At 41.6% G+C, this 18,584-nt stretch overlaps 1 long non-coding RNA gene across 1 annotated transcript; it reads left to right on the top strand.

Annotated features, from left to right (window-relative positions):
• Nucleotides 1-233: 233 nt before the first annotated feature.
• Nucleotides 234-646, top strand: LOC133824251 (uncharacterized). Its single transcript, XR_009888508.1, has 3 exons — nt 234-333; nt 415-519; nt 606-646. It is a non-coding gene; the product is annotated as an uncharacterized LOC133824251 (long non-coding RNA).
• Nucleotides 647-18,584: the final 17,938 nt, after the last annotated feature.

Below are 18,584 nucleotides of genomic sequence, written 5' to 3'. Positions count from 1 at the left end.
AACATGCATGTTGTTTGTTGTATGCTTTGTCTGAATTGAATTTATAGGTTCTAATAATTTTGGATATGCTATAGAAACAGAGGAAACTCTGCCCAATTTTTTTTTGACGATAATAATTTATGAATTGAAAATGTAATATGAATGATTGATTCTCTACAGATGCATTTGGGAAAGCATGCACCCAAATTCACGACAATTATATAAATTTTTTGACACCGAACATCTTTCTATTAGCAATGATGAAAGTAAAAACTATACGGTGGATCTTATAGCCAAATGGATGATGACTATGGATAGACGAGGCCAAATATATTTCATTCCTTGGATTGTTGAGTAAGAACGAACTACTTAAACATTATCACTACTATGGTTGAATTTTAATTTTATAATAATCATATTTTATTATTATTTTAGTCGACATTGGATGTTGGTGCTCGTGATGATGCGGGGGATGACCATAATTTTGGACCCTTTAAAAAATCATAAATCTCCACCAATAATTACGGAGGTTATGGAAAAGTAAGTTCTTCAATTGTAATGTATGCATTATTAATTTTTAAAAGTTGAGATCATAATATGTATTTAATTAGTTTTAATTTTTGTAGAGCATACGCACAATGTTTGGAAAATGAATACATCGGCACATTTGCAAAATTGGTGAGAGGTTCTTGTCCAAAACAACCTGAAAGTCATGAATGTGGTTATTATGTACTAAGATACATTTATGATCTTGTAAATGCACCGAATCCAGCAGAAGTTATCAAGAAGAAAGTATGTTATATTTTAAACTCTTTTTTGCTTAAGAAAAACTAGATATAGTATTTAATTATCTAATCTATATTAACTTTTCAATTTTGCAGTGGTTTGACAAAAAGCAATTCAATGTCAAAGAGGATCTACTACCACTACAAAGTGATTGGTTAGCTAGATTAATGCCATTTGTTTATGAAATCTAAATTGTTGTATGTATGTAAGATTAAAGTGCTAACTTATATTGGTTAGAATGATTAAAGTCTTTGATTCATTACTAGCCAATTATTTTGTATTAGATATGAAATGTATATATAACAATTTAACAAATTAGTTATACTATTGAAAATAATTATTTATAATTAAAATTGAAAATTAATTATTTTTATAAGTAAAAATGCTGGGTTATCAACCAAAATTGAATTTTTTTTTATTAAGCTCTTTTCTCTGCGGTTGTAGTAAGCCAACCGCAGAGAAAAGAGAGCTTTCTCTGCGGTTGTAATAAACAAACCGCAGAGAAAGCTCTCTTTTCTCCGCGGTTTTCTTATTACAACCGCAGAGAAAGCTTTCTTTTCTCCGCAGTTGGCTTACTACAACCGTAGAGAAAAGTGTAGCTTTTCTCCACGGTTTGCGTAACACTTTTCTCTGCGGTCGAATACACTGCGCTTTTCAATACTCTCGAAAACCGCAGTGTATTGAGTAAAAAAACCGCAGAGAAAGGCCTTTTTTGTAGTAGTGCCTTTTTGGGACCTAGATAGGGCTACCGCAGACCTTAGGGTAGCTAGGTTTAACCCAAACCAGTTCGTAGACCACCACCAAAGCGACCCAGACCGTAACATAACCTTGCTCCAATGCGTAGATCAATTAGTACTGCGTCATGACATGGGCTGTCCTAGGGGTACCGTAGTAGTAGACAACACCTTGTCTTTTAGGTCGGCCTTTTTTGAGGAGTATGGGACCAGCCTTAGGTCATGGCCCTCCCTTCTCGAGGGTATAGTTGCTCCAAGACTCAGACAATACATAGAGGAGTCCAGTCTTGAGGCAAATATTGACCCAGAACCCTCTTTGATTCACGAAGTAGTAGACTTGGACTCCCCCTCCCCTATAGAAATTTCGAGGCCGGAGGTCGTGGCAATAGACTCCTCCTCTAGCTCGAAGGGTAGGACTTTTTCAATGCACCTTTAGATTTCCTTTGTAATATAATAACTTTACATGTATGATAATTCCCTTTTCCTCTTGTTTCAAGCGAGGAGATGGCACAGTCCGGTGACAACGACCTATGCTCCATCTTCCAGGAGGGGAATCCTTCCTCAAGGCCATCCGGGCCACTTGTAAAGAGGCCCAGGTTTTCCAAGAAAACTCCTCCTGCTGCTAGGACAACCTCCAATTCCCCTGCCAAGGGGAGAGGCCAGACTCCTACAGCTACGGAGAAGATGTCGCCTCCTCCCCCACGACACCCAGTCCCTGCTCGGGACTAGGTGGCACCAGCCGGAGCTCCGCCAGTCCCTACTCCCACCATGCGTATCCCAGTCAACGCCCAAGATCTGGAGAAAATTGCAGACACCTTCCGGGGAATGGTCTATGAGACCGCGAACTATACGGTGGAGAATTTTTACAAATCCGAAGGACTTAAGGGAGATCGAGGTGAGGAGTCCCGAGAACATCATAGAGTCCGCGCTGGGGATGAACCTCACAGTAAGCCTACTTAGTTAAATTTATTCTTTGGTTTTCTTCCCAGCACATGCCTAACTTTCTTTACTTTTTTGCAGGCGGCTTTGGCCCTACATGGCCAGGAATGAAGAGTTCAGGGCCGAGCTCTAGACCGCTCAAGCCGCTCTTGCAACCGCTCAACAACAAGAGCAAAGTGCCAAGGCTGCCTTGACGGCTGCCCAAGAAGGCGAGCAGGCTGCGCAGGCCTCCTTGGCTGTTGTGAAGGCTGAACTCGTCGGAGGCCAGGGCTAGACAGCTCGAGGCCGAGGCTGCCACCAAGGCAGAGAAGGTGTCTTCCAGCTCCTCCATGGAGGCTATGTTTTACCATTGTTGGGCCTTCAATCAAGATGGAAACTTCTCTTTCCTGGCCCCTGAGGTGTGGGAGCCATATCTCGAGAAGTTTAAGGCACGACTTCAACAAGAGCCGCCTTCTGAGACTAGGGAGACCTCTGCCGCCGGTGAGCAAGAAGCCGAGGAGGTGACCTCTTCAGGGTGTCTTGGGGAGTCCTAGTTTATTTTGTATTTTTCATTTGTAAATGCTAAGCACGAGGTTATTCACCTCGAGACAATTTATATATATATATTAATTTAAGTTATCCAGGTTTTACTTGTTCTTCAATCTTTTTCTTATACTTTATGATGTGTTCGGTAGAAACTTAGTTTGCGTTATTTTTATTGACACCGTTTTCTTTTTAGAAAACAAACATTGTTAATCAATTTAACCAACTTCTAAGTTTCAGAACTTGGTCGTGTCAAGGATATTTAAATAAAAACTTAGTTCGCGTTAGTTTTATTGACACCTCGCATTTTTTTAGAAAAACATTGGTCAATCAATTTAACCAACTTCTAAGTTTTAGAATCTAGTCGTGTCCAGGATATTTAATTTAAAAACTTAGTTCGCGTTAGTTTTATTGAATACTCTGCTTTTTCCTTAGAAAAAACATTGTTAATCAATTTAACTAACTTCTACGTTTTAGAACCTGGTCGTGTCTAGGATATTTAATTTAAAAACTTAGTTCGCGTTAGTTTTATTGAATACTCAACTTTTTCCTTAGAAAAAAACATTGTTAATCAATTTAACTAGCTTCTAAGTTTTTGAACCTGGTCGTGTCCAGGATATTTAAATAAAAACTTAGTTCGCGTTAGTTTTATTGAATACTCCGCTTTTTCCTTAGAAAAAACATTGTTAATCAATTTCCAAGTTTTGGAACCTGGTCCTCGGGTTATCTACCCCCCCCCCCCCCCCCCCCAGCCCAAGTAATCCGGAAGTGGACTTTCTGGGTAACTTTGAACTAACATACAAATGAAACCGTACAAAGACACAAATGTACCATAAACATTTTTTTATATACTTTTAAAATTAACTAGCTTTTATATCCAAGCCTTACATAGACAGGTGGTTTGATCATTGATAATACTTTTTCAAATGTATAGCGTTCCAGGTTCGTGGTACCACTTCTCCATTAAGTCGGGCCAATTTGAAAGTACCTTCCTGTACAATTTCGATTATCTGATAGGGCCCTTCCCAGCTCGGGCCTAAGGCGCCATCTTTGGGGTCCTTGCCTGCTAAAAACACCCTTCAGAGTAACAGGTCTCCTAATCCAAAGACACGCTACTTGACCTTTGTATTAAAGTAACGAGTGATTTTTTGTTGATAATGCGTGAGCCGTAGCTATGAATCTTCTCGCTTTTCATCAATCAGATCGAGGGACGCGTTGAGCAATTTATCATTCTGCTCCTGGCTGAAGGTATGGATCCTGTGTGTAGCTATCTTTGTTTTGACAGGAAGGACGACCTCACTTCCAAAAGTCAGGGAAAAAGGGGTGTGCCCTCTCGAAGTTCGGTGTGAGGTCCGATACGCCCATAGCACCTGCGGGAGCTACTCGGGCCAAACTCCCTTGGCCTCGTCCAGCCTCTTCTTAAGGCTTGCCTTAAGCGTTTTGTTCACAGCTTTGACCTGTCCATTAGCCTGGGGGTAGGCCACTGAGGAGAAACTCTTAATTATGTCATTTCTTCCACAAAATTCGGTGAAGAGGTCGCTATCGAACTGGGTTCCATTGTCTGATATGATCTTCCTTGGCAGTCCGAACAGGCAAACGATATTCTTAACCACAAAATCGAGGACTCTCTTTGACATTATTATTTCCAGGGGCTCTGCTTCTGCCCACTTCGTGAAATAGTCAATGGACACTACCGCATAGCGAACTCCTCCTTTTCCCGTGGGCAGGGCTCCAATTAAGTCGATTCCCCGGACCGCAAATGGCCATGGGGACGAGATCATCTTCAGCTCGACTGGTGGAGCTCGGGCGATCGTGGCAAACCGCAGGCACTTGTCACACTTTTGTACGTAGGAAATTGAGTCCTTTGATAGAGTGGGCCAATAATACCCTTGCCTCAATATCTTCAAGGCCAGGTTTTTCCCCCCAGCGTGATCTCCACAAAAGCCTTCATGCACCTCTTGCAAAATAGCTTTAGCCTCCTTTGGCAGAACACATCGCAGAAGAGGCAAAGAAAGGCCACGTCGATACAGCATCCCATCTACGATTGTATACCTCGGAGCTTGATAGAGTATCTTCCTCGCGTCATTTTGCATGTCGGGTAACTTCCCTATTGTAAGGTACTCAACTATGGGAGTCATCCAGGTTGGCCTGGTATCGATCATCTCGATCTCCCTTGTATTCTCCACCACGCTTGGTCTTTCCAAGAATTCCACCGGTATCAGGCTCAAGGTTTCAACCTCCTTGGAGGTGGTGAGTCTTGCTAGAGCATCAGCATTGGCGTTCTGCTCACGAGGGATTTGCTCGACCAGACTATATTCAAATTCAGACAGCTCTTTCTTCACCTTGGCCAGGTAGGCCGCCATCTTGGTTCCCCGTGCTTGGTATTCCCCTAATACTTGGTTTACCACGAGTTGGGAATCGTTGTAGCACTAGACGGCCCTGGCCTTCAACTCCTTTGCCACTCTAAGCCCAGCCAATAGTGCTTTGTACTCGTCCTCGTTGTTGGACGCCTCGAATCTGAACCATAACGCGGAGTTGAAACAATGCCCCTTTGGGGGTATCAAAATGATTCCAGCTCCGGACCCATTTTCGTTAGATGAACCATCCACAAAGACTCTCCACAAGGCCTGCACCGGTTCTCCCACAGGTTCCTCTTGAAATCCAGTGCATTCAGCCATGAAATCAGCCAGAGCTTGGCTTTTATTGCAGTTCGTGGTACATACAATATTTCGAATTGGCTGAGCTCGATTGCCCATTTCAAAAGATGTCATGATGCCTCAGGTTTTTGTAGTACCTGCCTTAAAGGTTGATCAGTCATGAAGTGGATTGAATGGGACTGGAAGTACGACCTAAGCTTTCTGGAGGCCGTGATAAGGCAGAAAGCCATCTTTTCCATTAAAGGATACCATGATTCAACTCTGAGAAGTCTTTTTCTAATGTAATAGACTGGCTTTTGAACTCGGTCCTCTTCCCAGACCAGCATGACACTAGCTGCATCTTCCATAATAGCTAAGTAAAGAAAAAGAGGCTCTCCTGCCCTTGGTTTGGACAACACTGGCGGCTCGGCTAAATGTACTTTTAGATTGAGGAAGGCCCGCTCGCACTCTTTGGTCCATTCAAACTTTTTGTTCCCCCGGAACAGGTTATAGAATGGCAAACACTTGTCAGTAGACTTGGAAATAAATTGATTATGGGCTGCCACTCTTCCTGTCAGACTCTGGACGTCTTTTTGCGACCTAGGCGGTGGCATTTTGAGTAGCGATCTGATTTTGTCAGCGTTCGCCTCTATCCCTCTAGTGTTGACTATAAACCTTAGAAATTTCCCTGATGCCACCCCGAAGGTACATTTTTGGAGATTCAACCTCATACTATACTTCCTTAGGATCTCAAAACACTCCCTCAGATCGGGAACATGGTTATCGACAGTTTTTGACTTGACCAACATGTCGTCAACATACACTTCCATGTTTTTCCCGATCTGATTAGTGAACATTCTGTTAACCAATCTCTGATATGTAGCTCCTGCATTCTTCATCCCGAAGGGCATGACTTTATAACAATAGACGTTGGTTGGAGTCATGAAGCTGGTATGCAGGATTCATAGCAATCTGGTTATAACCCATGTACGCATCCATGAAGGACATGAGCTCATGCCCCACTATGGCATCCACCAATTGGTTAATTCTTGGCAAAGGGAAGCAATCCTTGGGACATGCTTTATTCAGGCCAGAGAAGTTGATGCAGGTCCGCCACTTTTCGTTAGTTTTTAGGACCAGAAAAGGATTGGCGACCTAGATCGGGTATTTTGCTTCGTGAATAAAGCCTCATTTTAAAAGTCGAGCTACTTCCTCTTCCAGGGTCGCAGATCAGGTCATGCCCAAACGCCTCTATTTCTGGGACTTCGCAGGCATGCTTTTGTCTAAGTTAAGGGTATGCATGATGATGCTCAGGCTGATCCCTACCATGTCTTTCTAAGACCAGGCAAAAACATCTAGATTTCCTTGCAAAAATTTCAGCAGCTCCGCCTTTCTCTCATCGCCAAGGTTTTTCCTGAGCCTAACCACCCTCGAAAGGTCTTTAGGGTCGATGTTTACCTCTTCGATCTCTTTGAGAGCCTGGAGCTCAGATCTGTCTTCGCCTACTCTAGGGTCGATATCATCACTCCGGGCGGTACCTACGCCATCGAACAGCTGAGGTTCTTTTATCCCAGGGCCATTCCTCACTTCTTGGAATTCCTCGCTCCCGCCCTGAATGGCCATCGTCTGCTACCCGGAGTCTGACTTTCCCTTCATGGAAATGTTATAGCATTCCCTGGTAGCAAGTTGATCGCCTCAGACTGTACATATTCCTGTAGAGGAGGGGAATTTCACTACGAGGTGGCAGACAGAAGTTATGGCTTCGAATGCCATCAACGTAGGCCGACCCAAAATTGCATTGTATGCAGTGGGACAATCGATGACCACAAACTCGAGGAGCTTGGAAACAGTTCGGGGTCCCTCACCCAAGGTTATTACTAACTCGATTGTTCCTATCACTGCCGACCCTTCGCCAGAAAACCCATACAACATCATGGAGGTGGCCTTCAGCTCGATTACAAACAACCCCATTTTTTCTAGCATGGACTGAAACAAAAGGTTCACCGAACTCCCATTATCAACTACTTTCCTCCTAACTCTCTGATTGGCGAGCTGGGCGGTTATGACTAGAGGATTGTTATGTGGGAACTGGACACTATCATCTTCTTTGGTAAAACTGATTGGATGTCTCTCCAATCGCTGCTATTTAGGCAGATGCTACTCCGGGATAAACTCAACTCCGTTATGAGACCTCAATTCATTGATGTATCTCTTTTGGGCACCTCTGCTCATGCCTACCAAATGAGGGCCTCTGGAGATGGTGGTTATCTCTCCCCCTACTATTGGAGGAGGGGTATCCTGATTTACCCGGGCCCTGGGCTAGTTTATAGGAGCCTCCGGAGCTTATTGAGTGCTTTGCCCAGCGAGCTGATTGGAAGGGACTCGATTCCGCGCATATTGAGCCAAGGGTCCGGCCCTGATGAGTATCTCGAGCTCATCCTTCAAATGCCTGCAATCATCTATGTTGTGACCAATGTTGTTGTGGAATCGGCAAAATTTGGAAGGGTCTCTTTTTACCCTTTGATTTTTTAAGGGCTCCGGATTTTTCCAAGGAAGGCGAGCAGAATTTGTCAGAAAAATACGCTCTCTAGTATTTGTGAGGTTGGCATAAGTCGAGTAGACTGGTTTGAACTTCTCCACAGGCTTGTTTTTCTTAGGGCCATTCTGGCCACCCTCACCATTTCCCTTTCTCTTGCTTCCTCCCCCTGGTTATTCTGGGTGACGGTTTGAGTCGTAGTTACGACATCCATTTCCGCCCCAGTGGGCTGGTCAGGGACTTGGTCGGTTCCTGTGACTGACGCTCGTGCTTCTTCCAAGTTTATCCATCTTTGGGCCTTGTTCAGGAATTCATCCACGGTGTTGATGCCCTTCCTCTAGATTTCTTTCCATAGGTCGCCCCCAACAAGGATTCCAGTTCTCATAGCCATGAGTCTGGAACTTTCGTTTGCATCTCTAGCTCAGGCCGCAACATTGGCAAACCTGCTCAGATAAGCTTTTAAGGGTTCTCTGGGCTGATGCTTTACGATAGCAAGGGAGTCCTCCTTGACATGAACTGCCTGAGAGGCCTGGAATGCCCTATTGAAATCAGCATAGAAACTCTTCCATGAGCTAATAGAATGTTTCTTATATTGCTTAAACCATTGCCTAGCTGGCCCGATCAGAGTCGAAGGGAATATCAAGCATCTCAGCTCGGGCCCGATATTATGGGCCATCATCAGGGTGTTAAACATCCCCAAGTGATTCGACAGATCACCATCCCCATTGAATTTCGATAGATGGGGGCAAAAATCTCGAGCTCGTCCCCCGAGTCATATTCATCTTTTGCCTTTTCCAATAGGAGTCTCTTCATCAGCTCCTCCATCTAAGCTAACCTTTTGAGGGTTTGGTCTTTGATACCTTGGTTGTTCTGGAGCTGTTCAACAGCTCCCGTCCCATTGTACACGTTAGGCGGGTTATTGTCCCTCCAAGCTTGAGCTTGGTTTGGTGGGACATTCCTGTTATTACATATTTCAGAAGGTCCATCCTCTCGCGCGAGCATGACTTTCATTTCTGGTCGGATCTCCCCTCTGCGAGTTGAAGCGATCTCAAAGGTTGGTTCGCGGGGCGGCTCGAGGGCTTTGTGCCGAACTTAGATGATTTCTCAAATCTCCACCAGATCTGCCACTTTGGTCGTTTTCGGTCCAATAACTCCCATTAGAGAAGCTCAGAGCCTGCTGTCGAGGGTGAGGATTTGGGACATTTCTGTGCGCTCGTGGGGGATGAGCAGGAGCAGTGGGTGGGAGATTCCTCCTACTATTTCTGTATGTAGGAATGTCTCGAGAAGGATGAGGAGGAGATGGATATCTTATCGGCGAAGGAGGATGTCTGATCAGTGATGCAATTCTAGTTCCGTCAGGTCGGACCAAACTAGCCTGCGGTCTCTCTGCTCCAGCGCCTCCAGCCCCCTGTGTCTGGTGATCTGATCGCTGCGCGGGAGGGCTGGCCGGAGTAGGTTGGCCACGCGAGCTCCCCCCAAACCTCCTCCTTGAATCATCGCGAGCTCTCCTGGGTGCATTCGAAGGTGGAGCCAAACTTGGGGTTGAAGTTCTGACTGACCAGCTGAGTCATTGATGGTCCTTGGGAAAATCATCAAACATAGTTTCCATGATGGTGCGACATGGGCGCAGAACTCGGGGTTGAGGTTCTAACCGATCGACTGGGCGTGAGCCGACTATCCCGGCGGGACTTGTGAGGCATGCTTTGCCTCTTTCCGACGTTAACGTCGGTTGCAAGAGGGGGTAGTCAGGCCAAGACTTCCTGGATATTCTTATTTTCTTTGGCTAGATGGCTCTTCAACTGCATGTTTTCCATCTTCACCGCCGTCAGATAACCCGGGTTCGGATTTGGCGGTAGAGGCGCTGAACTTTCAGTGTCATCATGGCCCATCAGCTGTTTTCCCAATTGTTGTTGAATCTCTGGGTTTTGTTCATTGGATACAGCGATATGGTGAGCCTCCTATCCACCATGCTAATCTGTTTCGTTACTATGCCTTGAACGAGTGACCACCATGATAAACTTTCCATGATAGCACTAATCTAAATCCTCTCAATGAAAGCACCAAACTGTTGACACAGTTTTTCGCCAACAGTGAATTATATGAATAACTAGGATGGATTAGTGCTTAATGATAAACCATACTAAGAAAGGGATAATACTCAAGGATGTTGGAAATCAACTGCAAAGAAAATGATCACTCCTTTTTATGTGGTTTGGAGGTTAAAATTCCCCTAGTCCACGAGCCAATATTATTGTTGTATACCTCTTTCTATCTTTACAGAGTATTTGCATTCCAGAAAGAATCCAACCCCTTACACTACCCAGGGTCTTGGTATTTATAAGAGAATGATCTTTGGGTAGGTATTGGGGTCATCCCGTGATCTCTTGATCCTTCACATCATCTATGTGACATTGATAATTATTATCTAAATTTTACATTGAAGTGTGGTCTAATAGATAATGGGCCGCATGACCTAAATTAGGCATGTGATGTCTGATCACGCACGTTTATATTACGTGGTCAACTTTATAAAAATCATGGGGTACGTCAGACCTCTGGCATACCACGAGCTTAACGTAATGTTAGCTCGCGCCTTTTGATGCCATATTACACAATGGTTCCAGGCGGTAAGTTGCTAAATGACTCATCAACTCGAGCTATTTGTCTAGGGGATCATATCGAATTTCCTCGAATGAAAGGTGGACACGTGGAACGTTGATTATGGCTTTTAGCTAGTTCGATGTACCTGAGCTGCCTCAACAAGGTACATGCTGATATTCAGGGTGTACACATACTATATGTGGTTACTATGTTGCTTGGTTCTGCTCATGGGATAGTTCGGGATATGATTATCATGCTTGATAGGTTAAGTCATTTACTACAGACAGATTAAGAAGTTATGTATCTAAGGCAGTCAATTGGATCAGGCATTGTTAATATCGAGGCTGAGGATGATAGTTGAGGCTAGAACCCTCCATCTACCCCTGGAATTTGTAGCAGATGTTTGTTGGCATGCAAGCAAGATTATAAAAGCAAAGAAAGAGATTAGGTGGTTGAGACAGTGGGTTTTGCCAGGGAACACTGCTCCGTATATTTTAACAGCAATGGCACCCGTTTCAGTTCAACCTGAGGGAAGGAACAGATAAGAACTACTGTATGAAAGATTCCAGAAGCATTATCTCCCAGTTTTCAAAGGAGGCCTGGATCCGTTCAGAGCTAAATAGTGGATGGGCATGATTAGCTCCATCCTTGACTATATGGGAGTGGTAGGCAATGATAGAGTGGCTTGTTCCACGTACATGCTGTGGGAAGTGGTATCCCAGACCCAAAATGTTGTCATGATGGGTTGGGAAGAATTTAGACAATTGTTCAACGAGAGGTACTACTGTCACGCAATTTGAATTGCGAAGACCAATGAGTTTATGAACTTGGTTCAAAGTAGTAAGACAACGACAGAATATGTCAATGAGTTTCATGGGTTGGCCATATTTGCTTTTTATTTGGTACCAATAGATGTGGCCTGGAAGGAGCGATTCATTCGAGGATTGAGCTCTAGGATGGCCTAGAGCATTAGGATCGCTCCAGTACATGAGATTTCTACCTACAATCAGGCGGTAGAGAGGGCCCTTGCTATTGAGAATGCATGAGTTGAGATATGGAGTGGGAGCATCAAGAAGCTCAGACAATGGTACCCCCAATTGCGGGATCTGGTAGGGCGGAGGCCCTAGAAACCAGAAAAGAAAGACCCATGTCAGTCCTACTACTCCTGGTTCTGACCGGAGAGGCCAGGGTACTCAGGGTGGCTGCCAAGGCGGCAACAAGGCCTGGAGTATGTGCCAAGTGTAGGGGACGCCATCTAGGAGATGCTGAGCCAAGGCATGTTTTCTATGTGGAATAGTTGGGCACCTCCAAAAGGATTTCCCGAGATCAAAGAAGGGAGAAGCAAAGAGTGCAGATAGCTCGACTCTGGCTCGAATGTCCGCCTTGATGCAGTCAGAGCTTGAGGCTAGTCCCTCAGTGGTGACAGGTTGGCTTTCTAGATCTCGATATTTTATAAGGTGTTGATTGATGTTGGTATTACGTATAACTTAGTAGAGGCATAGATATGTTGTACATACTATATGAGTATTAGGCTATGGGGCTTGAGATCTTAGTGTCTGCTGGGGAAAGTTGGTAGTTTCCAGAAGATGGGTCAGAGTACTAGTGTTAGAGAGTTAGCAGTAAAATTAATTGAGCTAGTTATATGAGAATTTTGATATGATTATGAGAATGGAGTAGTTTTCCAAATGAGGGACAACCATGGACCATAAGAAAAGATGGTGACTTCTGGGTTTAAATGGAAAGGACCCAGTTGTGTTCACGAGATTCCTAGCTATTGTGGTAGGTACCACCAGGGTTATATCAGTTACACCAGAGGAAAATTAGAATGACAAGTGAGGTTTCAGATGGGTTTATGAGGATTCACTCGGGTTGCTATTGCGTCTAGGAATTGAGTGTGCTATGGGACTAATACAGGGATAGAACCGACATCTGAGACATCATGCAGAATGGTACCAGTCGAGCAGAAAGAATTAAAAGTTTAGTCGAAAAAGTTACTTGACTTGGGGATTGATTAGACGGAGCATCTCACCATGGGATATATCAACACCATTTGTTAAGAAGAAGGACAAGTCTGCGAGAATGTGTACCGTATATGGATAGCCAAATAAAGTAATTGTCAAGAATAGGTACCCATTGCCAAGGGTGGATGACTCATTTTTCTAGTTGCAAGGTAAGGCATTGCTCTCAGGAATTGACCCTCAGTCTAGTTATTACCAGCTGAGGATCAAGGAAAGGGACATTTCAAGAATTACCTATCGCACCAAGTATGATGTGATGGATTTTTAGTGAAGGCTCTTGAACTGAGTAATGCTCCAACAACCCACGTAAATTCAACAAGTAGAGAGCACAGGGATGATTTGAACAAGTTGTATTTGGATCAAGCGAGAATGATTTGGACTACTTCCAGTTAGAAATAGAACATGAGTAACAATTTTGTTGATATTGCCGAGGCTAAGGAAACGAGGATTATAGGTAAGGTTTTGGAAGGGATGAGTTCTAATTTCTCTAGGTGATGTTTAAGGTCACATTATGGGATCAAGTGATGGGATCATGCATGATTTAGTTAAGATAAAAGCGGTAAGGAATTTTCTATGGGAACATTTTAATTGAAGTACTGTGGGACCAGCTAAACACATCGGCTTTGACTTGAAGCATCTTTGAGGACTATCATACCCTTGACTGAAGTAACGTAATGACCTAAAGTTTGTTTGAATGGATAGTTGCATATCGGATTTTCAGAAGTTGAAATAAGGGTTGATTGTCACGCCATGGTATCAGTATACGCATGTGGTGAATTAATATATGAGGGTGGTACAGTGGACACTGTCCTTGTTTAAAAATGAGGAGTTCATAGTGCGGTGCATCAAGGACTAGGGTGTACCCGTGTGTAGACTGAAAAGGTGATTGTTCATGCTTCAAAGTTGATAAAGGAATAAGAACATAGATGTTCTACGCAGGAATTTGAGTTGACAGTATTGCCAAATAGCTGCGGTTAGGGTGAGACAACAACACTTATGGGCAAAAGGATATACAGTAGCATAAAAGTTGAAGCGTCTTGTCACCCTTAGGGGTTAACCATGAAATAAGGCATATGTGGGAACTGGTGAAGGACTCATAGTGAAATCCTTTATTACACAAGGAAAACTAACATGGAGGTTGATGCCTTGAGTTGGAAAGGTTCATGCCAGTTGTATGATTTGCAATAGAACACAACAAAGTCAGATAAGGAAACGACCAGGATTGGTATAGAATCTGTTATTGATAATTAATAGATATACCTCTGCAAACAATGAAATACAGAAATAAAATCTTGTAGGAATGGCTAAGAACCCTACTATTTCTAACATGGATAGGTTAAGATATGAGGATCGGATACGTGTTCCGATGGATACTAGCATCAAGGTGGAGATTCTGGATGAGTCTTATACCACCCTTCGTGCTTGTTGTATCAAGGAAATTTTAATGTGTGTTAAGACCCAAAATCTGTATATCGAGAGGGCTCACTGCCTAACCGTTCAGCAAGTGAGAGATGAATATTAGAAGCCAGAGAGGCTATTATGACTCTAGGGTACCCTGGAGTTGGTAGTGATGGATATAATTATGGATCGTATGGGTGAATCATCTTAGATTGCAGGTAAGATGATTGGGTATGAGAACTTGTGACTCAACATGTTAAGGTAACACGCTCTTGTATGTGTGAGTGAGTTATCATAAGAATGAGTTTATGCGAAAGGAGATCGTATGTCTCCGTGGGGGCACTAGAGTTGATAGTGTCGGATTGAAACCGTTTATTCATTTTTCCCAAGTTCTAGAAAGGGTCACCAAATGTGATGGGTATAAGATTGGGATTTGGAGTTATTGGTTACCTTCAGACAGATTGACAACCTGAAGGAACAACTCATAATTTAAGCATTTTATTTCGAATATGTAAGTTTTAAGGACATTGCGGCAAGTACGGTCCCTTGATTGCATTGTCATGGTAATGAATACTGGTTGATGGCCAGAGTGACTCTGGATAAGATATTGTGAGATAGGAAACAAGAATTATCCATTCCGAGGAATGAAATGAGAGACATGAAATATTCTGGTTTGGAATCGGTCCAAAGGACCTATAAAGTTATTGAGGATTGTTAGGGCAGGATTGTCTGCTTTACTGAAAAGACATAAGGGTTCGCAAATTTAAATATGGGAACGTGGGGTTCCAGGATAGGAGACATTGAGCCTCTCTAAGTATTTTAATTAAAAGGTAAGATGATTTGGAAAGAAATAGAAGATTTGACTTTAGGTTTGTTAGACTTTTGAGATCCTAACAAGGATTAGACCAGAGGCCTACATATTAGCTTTACCCCAGCATAGGTAGAGGTTCATAAGGTAATACTGGTGCTGATGCTAAGGAAAGAGGTATCGAGTACTACCCCTGTTTGGGTGAAGAGACCCTAGATTTTCAATGGGACTCATTGTGTAAGGAAAAGCCAGTGGAAATCCTATATAGAAAGGATAGAGTCTTAAAGAATAAGACTGCCACTTTAGTGAGGTTGTTACAAAGAAATAACAGAGTAAAGAATGTGACTCTGAAGTTAGAGTCAAATGTCTAGGACCAGTATCCCGAGATATCTTAATAAATTTCGAGGATGAAATTTCGATAAGGAGAGGATAATTGTAACGTCCCAAATCTGTTAATAAGGCTTAGCACCTTGATTACTGTGCCATGAGGGCATAATTGGATTTTTATGTGCTAATTGTGATTATACATGTGCGATTATGTGCAATTATATGGGTTATATCATGATATGATAACTTTTTCATGTTTAGGTGTATTAAATATGGTTATAGGCCCAGTTCTGTTAAAAAGGGCATTTTCATAATTTTTGACCCATTGAGGGTATTATATATGCCTTATGAGTGAGACCACAGTAATGTGTGGATAAATTTGAGATGTGTGGCCCGAGGTGATCCTAGCGAGTGTTTTGGCAAAGAAGTCACATCGGGGGTTAATATCGGGCTCGCGGTGAGCCTAGGGGGTATGTTAGTAATTTGGTAGGTTACTAGGGGAAAAATATTAGTGTTTGGAAGATAAGCAGGAATAGTTGAGAATATTGGAGGTAATGGGAATTGTGAGGCGTTAATTGAGGTTAGCGGGAAATGTGGCAAAAGACTAATTTTCCTTTGTGGGCATTAGAGAGTAAACTAATGTGCAAGGGGCAATTAAGTCATTTACTGCCTAAAGGAACGACATGCTCACCAAACTTAGAACTCAGGAGAAGCAAGAGGAACCCTTAGAACACTCAGGTCTCTCTCTCTCTATCTCTCTCTCTTTCTCTCTCTCTCTCTCTCTCTCTCTCTCTCTCTCTCTCTCTCTCTCTCTCTCTCTCTATCGTTTCTCTCTTCTCCTCTTGGTGCCTTAGTGAGTTTTGAATTTTGGAGAAGAAATCATTGAGTTGAGGGCTTGGAAGTGTTCATAATGCTTGGGAAATTGAAGGGAATTGGAGCTAGAGTTGGACTAAGGCAGCTTAGGTTCTGATCGACTTATGATTGAGTTTTGATGTATTTTTAAAGTTTTTTACTGTTTGTCTGAACTGTTGAGTCCATTTTTGGGGTTGGATTAGGTTGAATCTGTGTTTTGGGGCGGATTTGGAAGACTTATGATTTTTTAAAATTGCAATTTTACTGAGTTTGCAGGGTCGCAGCACGGCCCTCACGAACTCAAAGGCTAGGGTAGCTTCCTGAACCGCCATGGCGTTGCGGTGCTCGGTGGGCTGCGCCGCGACCTGTGCCCAGGAAAAATGAGGGCTGAGCTCTCTGACTTGTGGAAGGCCGCGACGCTTATGAGGGGTGACACAACTCAAATTGGAGATATTATCCAATTAGGGTTTTTAAGTATGCGAACTCAAACCTAAAGGCTCAAGAAGGATTCTACTACCCGGTTTAGTAGTATTAGAGGTCCTGGAGGCTAGGAATTTATCTTGAAGCTTTTAAATAGTTTATTTCTTAATGGTCATCCATTATTATGCTGTGACTAGGTTATACCATTAGGCTTGGGAGTAAGGATCGTGCTCGACGTTTCCATATGCTATTTGCTCGGGACTCTAGGTAAGAAAACTGCACCTAGTTTGTAATCGGAGCTTGGACCCCTGTCAATGGATATGACTATGGTTTAAAATATAAACCACATTTTAAATCTAACCCACAACTCTTTAAATTTAAACCACATGGTTTAAAATTTAAACAATAAAATTGAAAATGTAAACTAGCAGGCTTGAAATCTAAAGCACATATTTTTAAACTATAAAGCATAACGTTTAAAATCTAAACTAAAACTCTTTAAAATTTAAACCACTAAGCTAAAAATCTAAACCACGTCTCATTAAACTATAAAGCATAACGTTTAAAATCTAAACCACAACTCTTTAAAATTTAAACCACTAGGCTTAAAATCTAAACTACGACCATTTAAACTATAAAGCATAACTTTTAAAATCTAAACCAAAACTTTTTAAAATTTAAACCACAAGGCTTAAAATCTAAACTACTAAACTACAAAGTATAACGTTTCAAATCTAAACCAAGCCTCTTTACAATTTCAACCACAACACTTAAAATTTAAACCACTACATTTCAAACTATAAAACATATCGTTTAAAATGTAAACAAAAAATCTTTAAAATTTAAACCACTAGGCTAAAAATTTAAACCAAGACTCTTTAAACTATAAAGCATAACATTTAAAATCTAAACCACAACTCTTTAAAATTTAAACCACAAGGCTTAAAATTTAAACCACTAGGCTTAAAATCTAAACCACAACCTATTAAACTATAAAGCATAATGTTTAAAATCTAAATCAAAACTCTTTGAAATTTAAATCATAAGGCTTAAAATCTGAACCGCAAAACTATAAAGCATAACACTTAAAATCTAAACCAAACATCTTTACAATTTCAACTGCAATGCTTAAAATTTAAACCACTAGGCTTAAAATCGAAACCACAACCTTTTAAACTATTAAATATAACATTTAAAATCTAAACCACGTTTTAAATCTAACCCACAACTCTTTAAAATTTAAACCACAAGGTTTAAAATTTAAAATGTAAACCACTAGGCTTGAAATCTAAAACACGTCTTTTTAAACTATAAAGCATAACATTTAAAATCTAAACCACAACTCTTTAAAATTTAAACCACTAGGCTTAAAATCTATAGCACGTTTTTAAAATTTTTAAATTATAAAGCATAACGTTTAAATCTAAACCACAACTCTTTAAAATTTAAACCACATGTCTTAAAATTTAAACCACTAGGCTTAAAATCTAAACCACAACCCTTTAAACTATAAAGTATAACGTTTAAAATCTTAACCAAAATTGTTTAAGATTCATCAAATGATAAATTATAATAATTATATATGCATATATGTAGAAAGTGTCTTATTCATTCAATGAATATAGATAGATATAAAAGAGATATAGATTAAGAGTACAAATTCATGGTAATTATAGATAGGTATATGTATAGAATAAGAGAAAACATTTTGGACATGCGCAGAGCAGTAAAGAATAAGCATATATATATTTATATGAAAGGAATCATTATATAATGAATTGGCAAATATAAACATATATCATTTAAAAAATAATAATTACATGAATAAGTTATGAATGAATGAAGAATGAATATAATCAAATAAAGTGTAGGCATGCTATATATCTATATCTATATCTTTGTCTCTTGTATTTGGGGATGCATAAGTGGCACTGGCATGACATAATTTAAAGGTGATGAGCAGCAGCAGAAACCACTTGATATTCTTCTTCTTCATTGACCAAGCAAGAGAAATAATCATGAAGTCTT

This window comes from Humulus lupulus, chromosome 1, assembly GCF_963169125.1.
Source record: "Humulus lupulus chromosome 1, drHumLupu1.1, whole genome shotgun sequence".
NCBI lineage: Eukaryota > Viridiplantae > Streptophyta > Magnoliopsida > Rosales > Cannabaceae > Humulus > Humulus lupulus.
This window is presented reverse-complemented; position numbering and strand designations above follow the sequence as displayed.